This window comes from Papaver somniferum, chromosome 10 (genome assembly GCF_003573695.1).
Source record: "Papaver somniferum cultivar HN1 chromosome 10, ASM357369v1, whole genome shotgun sequence".
Lineage (NCBI taxonomy): Eukaryota > Viridiplantae > Streptophyta > Magnoliopsida > Ranunculales > Papaveraceae > Papaver > Papaver somniferum.
Genome location: NC_039367.1, coordinates 11895063 through 11903778, shown reverse-complemented (window position 1 = coordinate 11903778; position 8716 = coordinate 11895063).

The following is an 8716-nucleotide window of genomic DNA, read 5'->3' as shown; positions in this document are numbered from 1 at the left end:
CAAGCTGTCCTTAACACATTAGTTCGCGGGTATACTCTGAAGTAATGCTAAACCCCAACGTGTGAAGATGTGTCCATGATAAGACTGCCCGATATAACTTGAGTTAGCATCAAATTTTTTGCTTCAGATATTATGGGAAACTGTTTTTATTGAAACTTCATATTGTTTTTTTACCGGGTCATTTATGCTCAAGGTAATACTCATGAGTTCATTTCCATGCAGGTTGCATTCACTGGATCGACTGCCACTGGGCAGACAATACTTGAATTGTCAGCAAAAAGCAAGCTACTTTGGAGCTCGGAGGAAAATCTCCATTTATTGTATTCGATGATGCTGATATTGATGAAGCTGTTAATACTGCCCACTTTGCTCTGTTCTGTTGGAATCTTGCAACAATTGAAGAAACGTCAGATGTATCAAACAATAAATATAAAGAACAGTATCAAACAACTCTACCACGAACAAATTGATGAGGGCAGAATCACAGGTTCAACAAGCTGTCCTTAACACATTATTTCGCGGGTATACTCTGAAGTAATGCTAAACCCCAACGTGCGAAGATGTGTCCAGGATAAGACTGCCCGATATAACTTGAGTTAGCATCAAATTTTTTGCTTCAGATATTATGGGAAACTGTTTTTATTGCAACTTCATATTGTTTTTTTACCGGGTCATTCGTGCTCAAGGTAATACTCATGAGTTCATTTCCATGCAGGTTGCATTCACTGGATCGACTGCCACTGGGCAGACAATACTTGAATTGTCAGCAAAAAGCAAGCTACTTTGGAGCTCGGAGGAAAATCTCCATTTATTGTATTCGATGATGCTGATATTGATGAAGCTGTTAATACTGCCCACTTTGCTCTGTTCTGTTGGAATCTTGCAACAATTGAAGAAACGTCAGATGTATCAAACAATAAATATAAAGAACAGTATCAAACAACTCTACCACGAACAAATTGATGAGGGCAGAATCACAGGTTCAACAAGCTGTCCTTAACACATTAGTTCGCGGGTATACTCTGAAGTAATGCTAAACCCCAACGTGCGAAGATGTGTCCAGGATAAGACTGCCCGATATAACTTGAGTTAGCATCAAATTTTTTGCTTCAGATATTATGGGAAACTGTTTTTATTGCAACTTCATATTGTTTTTTTACCGGGTCATTTGTGCTCAAGGTAATACTCATGAGTTCATTTCCATGCAGGTTGCATTCACTGGATCGACTGCCACTGGGCAGACAATACTTGAATTGTCAGCAAAAAGCAAGCTACTTTGGAGCTCGGAGGAAACTCTCCATTTATTGTATTCGATGATGCTGATATTGATGAAGCTGTTAATACTGCCCACTTTGCTCTGTTCTGTTGGAATCTTGCAACAATTGAAGAAACGTCAGATGTATCAAACAATAAATATAAAGAACAGTATCAAACAACTCTACCACGAACAAATTGATGAGGGCAGAATCACAGGTTCAACAAGCTGTCCTTAACACATTAGTTCGCGGGTATACTCTGAAGTAATGCTAAACCCCAACGTGCGAAGATGTGTCCAGGATAAGACTGCCCGATATAACTTGAGTTAGCATCAAATTTTTTGCTTCAGATATTATGGGAAACTGTTTTTATTGAAACTTCATATTGTTTTTTTACCGGGTCATTTGTGCTCAAGGTAATACTCATGAGTTCATTTCCATGCAGGTTGCATTCACTGGATCGACTGCCACTGGGCAGACAATACTTGAATTGTCAGCAAAAAGCAAGCTACTTTGGAGCTCGGAGGAAAATCTCCATTTATTGTATTCGATGATGCTGATATTGATGAAGCTGTTAATACTGCCCACTTTGCTCTGTTCTGTTGGAATCTTGCAACAATTGAAGAAACGTCAGATGTATCAAACAATAAATATAAAGAACAGTATCAAACAACTCTACCACGAACAAATTGATGAGGGCAGAATCACAGGTTCAACAAGCTGTCCTTAACACATTATTTCGCGGGTATACTCTGAAGTAATGCTAAACCCCAACGTGCGAAGATGTGTCCAGGATAAGACTGCCCGATATAACTTGAGTTAGCATCAAATTTTTTGCTTCAGATATTATGGGAAACTGTTTTTATTGCAACTTCATATTGTTTTTTTACCGGGTCATTCGTGCTCAAGGTAATACTCATGAGTTCATTTCCATGCAGGTTGCATTCACTGGATAGACTGCCACTGGGCAGACAATACTTGAATTGTCAGCAAAAAGCAAGCTACTTTGGAGCTCGGAGGAAAATCTCCATTTATTGTATTCGATGATGCTGATATTGATGAAGCTGTTAATACTGCCCACTTTGCTCTGTTCTGTTGGAATCTTGCAACAATTGAAGAAACGTCAGATGTATCAAACAATAAATATAAAGAACAGTATCAAACAACTCTACCACGAACAAATTGATGAGGGCAGAATCACAGGTTCAACAAGCTGTCCTTAACACATTAGTTCGCGGGTATACTCTGAAGTAATGCTAAACCCCAACGTGCGAAGATGTGTCCAGGATAAGACTGCCCGATATAACTTGAGTTAGCATCAAATTTTTTGCTTCAGATATTATGGGAAACTGTTTTTATTGCAACTTCATATTGTTTTTTTACCGGATCATTTGTGCTCAAGGTAATACTCATGAGTTCATTTCCATGCAGGTTGCATTCACTGGATCGACTGCCACTGGGCAGACAATACTTGAATTGTCAGCAAAAAGCAAGCTACTTTGGAGCTCGGAGGAAAATCTCCATTTATTGTATTCGATGATGCTGATATTGATGAAGCTGTTAATACTGCCCACTTTGCTCTGTTCTGTTGGAATCTTGCAACAATTGAAGAAACGTCAGATGTATCAAACAATAAATATAAAGAACAGTATCAAACAACTCTACCGCGAACAAATTGATGAGGGCAGAATCACAGGTTCAACAAGCTGTCCTTAACACATTAGTTCGCGGGTATACTCTGAAGTAATGCTAAACCCCAACGTGCGAAGATGTGTCCAGGATAAGACTGCCCGATATAACTTGAGTTAGCATCAAATTTTTTGCTTCAGATATTATGGGAAACTGTTTTTATTGAAACTTCATATTGTTTTTTTACCGGGTCATTTATGCTCAAGGTAATACTCATGAGTTCATTTCCATGCAGGTTGCATTCACTGGATCGACTGCCACTGGGCAGACAATACTTGAATTGTCAGCAAAAAGCAAGCTACTTTGGAGCTCGGAGGAAAATCTCCATTTATTGTATTCGATGATGCTGATATTGATGAAGCTGTTAATACTGCCCACTTTGCTCTGTTCTGTTGGAATCTTGCAACAATTGAAGAAACGTCAGATGTATCAAACAATAAATATAAAGAACAGTATCAAACAACTCTACCACGAACAAATTGATGAGGGCAGAATCACAGGTTCAACAAGCTGTCCTTAACACATTAGTTCGCGGGTATACTCTGAAGTAATGCTAAACCCCAACGTGCGAAGATGTGTCCAGGATAAGACTGCCCGATATAACTTGAGTTAGCATCAAATTTTTTTCTTCAGATATTATGGGAAACTGTTTTTATTGCAACTTCATATTGTTTTTTTACCGGGTCATTTGTGCTCAAGGTAATACTCATGAGTTCATTTCCATGCAGGTTGCATTCACTGGATCGACTGCCACTGGGCAGACAATACTTGAATTGTCAGTAAAAAGCAAGCTACTTTGGAGCTCGGAGGAAAATCTCCATTTATTGTATTCGATGATGCTGATATTGATGAAGCTGTTAATACTGCCCACTTTGCTCTGTTCTGTTGGAATCTTGCAACAATTGAAGAAACGTCAGATGTATCAAACAATAAATATAAAGAACAGTATCAAACAACTCTACCACGAACAAATTGATGAGGGCAGAATCACAGGTTCAACAAGCTGTCCTTAACACATTAGTTCGCGGGTATACTCTGAAGTAATGCTAAACCCCAACGTGCGAAGATGTGTCCAGGATAAGACTGCCCGATAAAACTTGAGTTAGCATCAAATTTTTTGCTTCAGATATTATGGGAAACTGTTTTTATTGCAACTTCATATTGTTTTTTTACCGGGTCATTTGTGCTCAAGGTAATACTCATGAGTTCATTTCCATGCAGGTTGCATTCACTGGATCGACTGCCAATGGGCAGACAATACTTGAATTGTCAGCAAAAAGCAAGCTACTTTGGAGCTCGGAGGAAAATCTCCATTTATTGTATTCGATGATGCTGATATTGATGAAGCTGTTAATACTGCCCACTTTGCTCTGTTCTGTTGGAATCTTGCAACAATTGAAGAAACGTCAGATGTATCAAACAATAAATATAAAGAACAGTATCAAACAACTCTACCACGAACAAATTTATGAGGGCAGAATCACAGGTTCAATAAGCTGTCCTTAACACATTAGTTCGCGGGTATACTCTGAAGTAATGCTAAACCCCAACGTGCGAAGATGTGTCCAGGATAAGACTGCCCGATATAACTTGAGTTAGCATCAAATTTTTTGCTTCAGATATTATGGGAAACTGTTTTTATTGCAACTTCATATTGTTTTTTTACCGGGTCATTTGTGCTCAAGGTAATACTCATGAGTTCATTTCCATGCAGGTTGCATTCACTGGATCGACTGCCACTGGGCAGACAATACTTGAATTGTCAGCAAAAAGCAAGCTACTTTGGAGCTCGGAGGAAAATCTCCATTTATTGTATTCGATGATGCTGATATTGATGAAGCTGTTAATACTGCCCACTTTGCTCTGTTCTGTTGGAATCTTGCAACAATTGAAGAAACGTCAGATGTATCAAACAATAAATATAAAGAACAGTATCAAACAACTCTACCACGAACAAATTTATGAGGGCAGAATCACAGGTTCAATAAGCTGTCCTTAACACATTAGTTCGCGGGTATACTCTGAAGTAATGCTAAACCCCAACGTGCGAAGATGTGTCCAGGATAAGACTGCCCGATATAACTTGAGTTAGCATCAAATTTTTTGCTTCAGATATTATGGGAAACTGTTTTTATTGCAACTTCATATTGTTTTTTTACCGGGTCATTTGTGCTCAAGGTAATACTCATGAGTTCATTTCCATGCAGGTTGCATTCACTGGATCGACTGCCACTGGGCAGACAATACTTGAATTGTCAGCAAAAAGCAAGCTACTTTGGAGCTCGGAGGAAAATCTCCATTTATTGTATTCGATGATGCTGATATTGATGAAGCTGTTAATACTGCCCACTTTGCTCTGTTCTGTTGGAATCTTGCAACAATTGAAGAAACGTCAGATGTATCAAACAATAAATATAAAGAACAGTATCAAACAACTCTACCACGAACAAATTGATGAGGCCAGAATCACAGGTTCAACAAGCTGTCCTTAACACATTAGTTCGCGGGTATACTCTGAAGTAATGCTAAACCCCAACGTGCGAAGATGTGTCCAGGATAAGACTGCCCGATATAACTTGAGTTAGCATCAAATTTTTTGCTTCAGATATTATGGGAAACTGTTTTTATTGCAACTTCATATTGTTTTTTTACCGGGTCATTTGTGCTCAAGGTAATACTCATGAGTTCATTTCCATGCAGGTTGCATTAACTGGATCGACTGCCACTGGGCAGACAATACTTGAATTGTCAGCAAAAGCAAGCTACTTTGGAGCTCGGAGGAAAATCTCCATTTATTGTATTCGATGATGCTGATATTGATGAAGCTGTTAATACTGCCCACTTTGCTCTGTTCTGTTGGAATCTTGCAACAATTGAAGAAACGTCAGATGTATCAAACAATAAATATAAAGAACAGTATCAAACAACTCTACCACGAACAAATTGATGAGGGCAGAATCACAGGTTCAACAAGCTGTCCTTAACACATTAGTTCGCGGGTATACTCTGAAGTAATGCTAAACCCCAACGTGCGAAGATGTGTCCAGGATAAGACTGCCCGATATAACTTGAGTTAGCATCAAATTTTTTGCTTCAGATATTATGGGAAACTGTTTTTATTGCAACTTCATATTGTTTTTTTACCGGGTCATTTGTGCTCAAGGTAATACTCATGAGTTCATTTCCATGCAGGTTGCATTCACTGGATCGACTGCCACTGGGCAGACAATACTTGAATTGTCAGCAAAAAGAAAGCTACTTTGGAGCTCGGAGGAAAATCTCCATTTATTGTATTCGATGATGCTGATATTGATGAAGCTGTTAATACTGCCCACTTTGCTCTGTTCTGTTGGAATCTTGCAACAATTGAAGAAACGTCAGATGTATCAAACAATAAATATAAAGAACAATATCAAACAACTCTACCACGAACAAATTGATGAGGGCAGAATCACAGGTTCAACAAGCTGTCCTTAACACATTAGTTCGCGGGTATACTCTGAAGTAATGCTAAACCCCAACGTGCGAAGATGTGTCCAGGATAAGACTGCCCGATATAACTTGAGTTAGCATCAAATTTTTTGCTTCAGATATTATGGGAAACTGTTTTTATTGCAACTTCATATTGTTTTTTTACCGGGTCATTTGTGCTCAAGGTAATACTCATGAGTTCATTTCCATGCAAGTTGCATTCACTGGATCGACTGCCACTGGGCAGACAATACTTGAATTGTCAGCAAAAAGCAAGCTACTTTGGAGCTCGGAGGAAAATCTCCATTTATTGTATTCGATGATGCTGATATTGATGAAGCTGTTAATACTGCCCACTTTGCTCTGTTCTGTTGGAATCTTGCAACAATTAAAGAAACTTCAGATGTATTAAACAATAAATATAAAGAACAGTATCAAACAACTCTACCACGAACAAATTGATGAGGGCAGATTCACAGGTTCAACAAGCTGTCCTTAACACATTAGTTCGCGGGTATACTCTGAAGTAATGCTAAACCCCAACGTGCGAAGATGTGTCCAGGATAAGACTGCCCGATATAACTTGAGTTAGCATCAAATTTTTTGCTTCAGATATCATGGGAAACTGTTTTTATTGCAACTTCATATTGTTTTTTTACCGGGTCATTTGTGCTCAAGGTAATACTCATGAGTTCATTTCCATGCAGGTTGCATTCACTGGATCGACTGCCACTGGGCAGACAATACTTGAATTGTCAGCAAAAAGCAAGCTACTTTGGAGCTCGGAGGAAAATCTCCATTTATTGTATTCGATGATGCTGATATTGATGAAGCTGTTAATACTGCCCACTTTGCTCAGTTCTGTTGGAATCTTGCAACAATTGAAGAAACGTCAGATGTATCAAACAATAAATATAAAGAACAGTATCAAACAACTCTACCACGAACAAATTGATGAGGGCAGAATCACAGGTTCAACAAGCTGTCCTTAACACATTAGTTCGCGGGTATACTCTGAAGTAATGCTAAACCCCAACGTGCGAAGATGTGTCCAGGATAAGACTGCCCGATATAACTTGAGTTAGCATCAAATTTTTTGCTTCAGATATTATGGGAAACTGTTTTTATTGAAACTTCATATTGTTTTTTTACCGGGTCATTTGTGCTCAAGGTAATACTCATGAGTTCATTTCCATGCAGGTTGCATTCACTGGATCGACTGCCACTGGGCAGACAATACTTGAATTGTCAGCAAAAAGCAAGCTACTTTGGAGCTCGGAGGAAAATCTCCATTTATTGTATTCGATGATGCTGATATTGATGAAGCTGTTAATACTGCCCACTTTGCTCTGTTCTGTTGGAATATTGCAACAATTGAAGAAACGTCAGATGTATCAAACAATAAATATAAAGAACAGTATCAAACAACTCTACCACGAACAAATTGATGAGGGCAGAATCACAGGTTCAACAAGCTGTCCTTAACACATTAGTTCGTGGGTATACTCTGAAGTAATGCTAAACCCCAACGTGCGAAGATGTGTCCAGGATAAGACTGCCCGATATAACTTGAGTTAGCATCAAATTTTTTGCTTCAGATATTATGGGAAACTGTTTTTATTGCAACTTCATATTGTTTTTTTACCGGGTCATTTGTGCTCAAGGTAATACTCATGAGTTCATTTCCATGCAGGTTGCATTCACTGGATCGACTGCCACTGGGCAGACAATACTTGAATTGTCAGCAAAAAGCAAGCTACTTTGGAGCTCGGAGGAAAATCTCCATTTATTGTATTCGATGATGTTGATATTGATGAAGCTGTTAATACTTCCCACTTTGCTCTGTTCTGTTGGAATCTTGCAACAATTGAAGAAACGTCAGATGTATCAAACAATAAATATAAAGAACAGTATCAAACAACTCTACCACGAACAAATTGATGAGGGCAGAATCACAGGTTCAACAAGCTGTCCTTAACACATTAGTTTGCGGGTATACTCTGAAGTAATGCTAAACCCCAACGTGCGAAGATGTGTCCAGGATAAGACTGCCCGATATAACTTGAGTTAGCATCAAAATTTTTGCTTCAGATATTATGGGAAACTGTTTTTATTGCAACTTCATACTGTTTTTTTACTAGGTCATTTGTGCTCAAGGTAATACTCATGAGTTCATTTCCATGCAGGTTGCATTCACTGGATCGACTGCCACTGGGCAGACAATACTTGAATTGTCAGCAAAAAGCAAGCTACTTTGGAGCTCGGAGGAAAATCTCCATTTATTGTATTCGATGATGCTG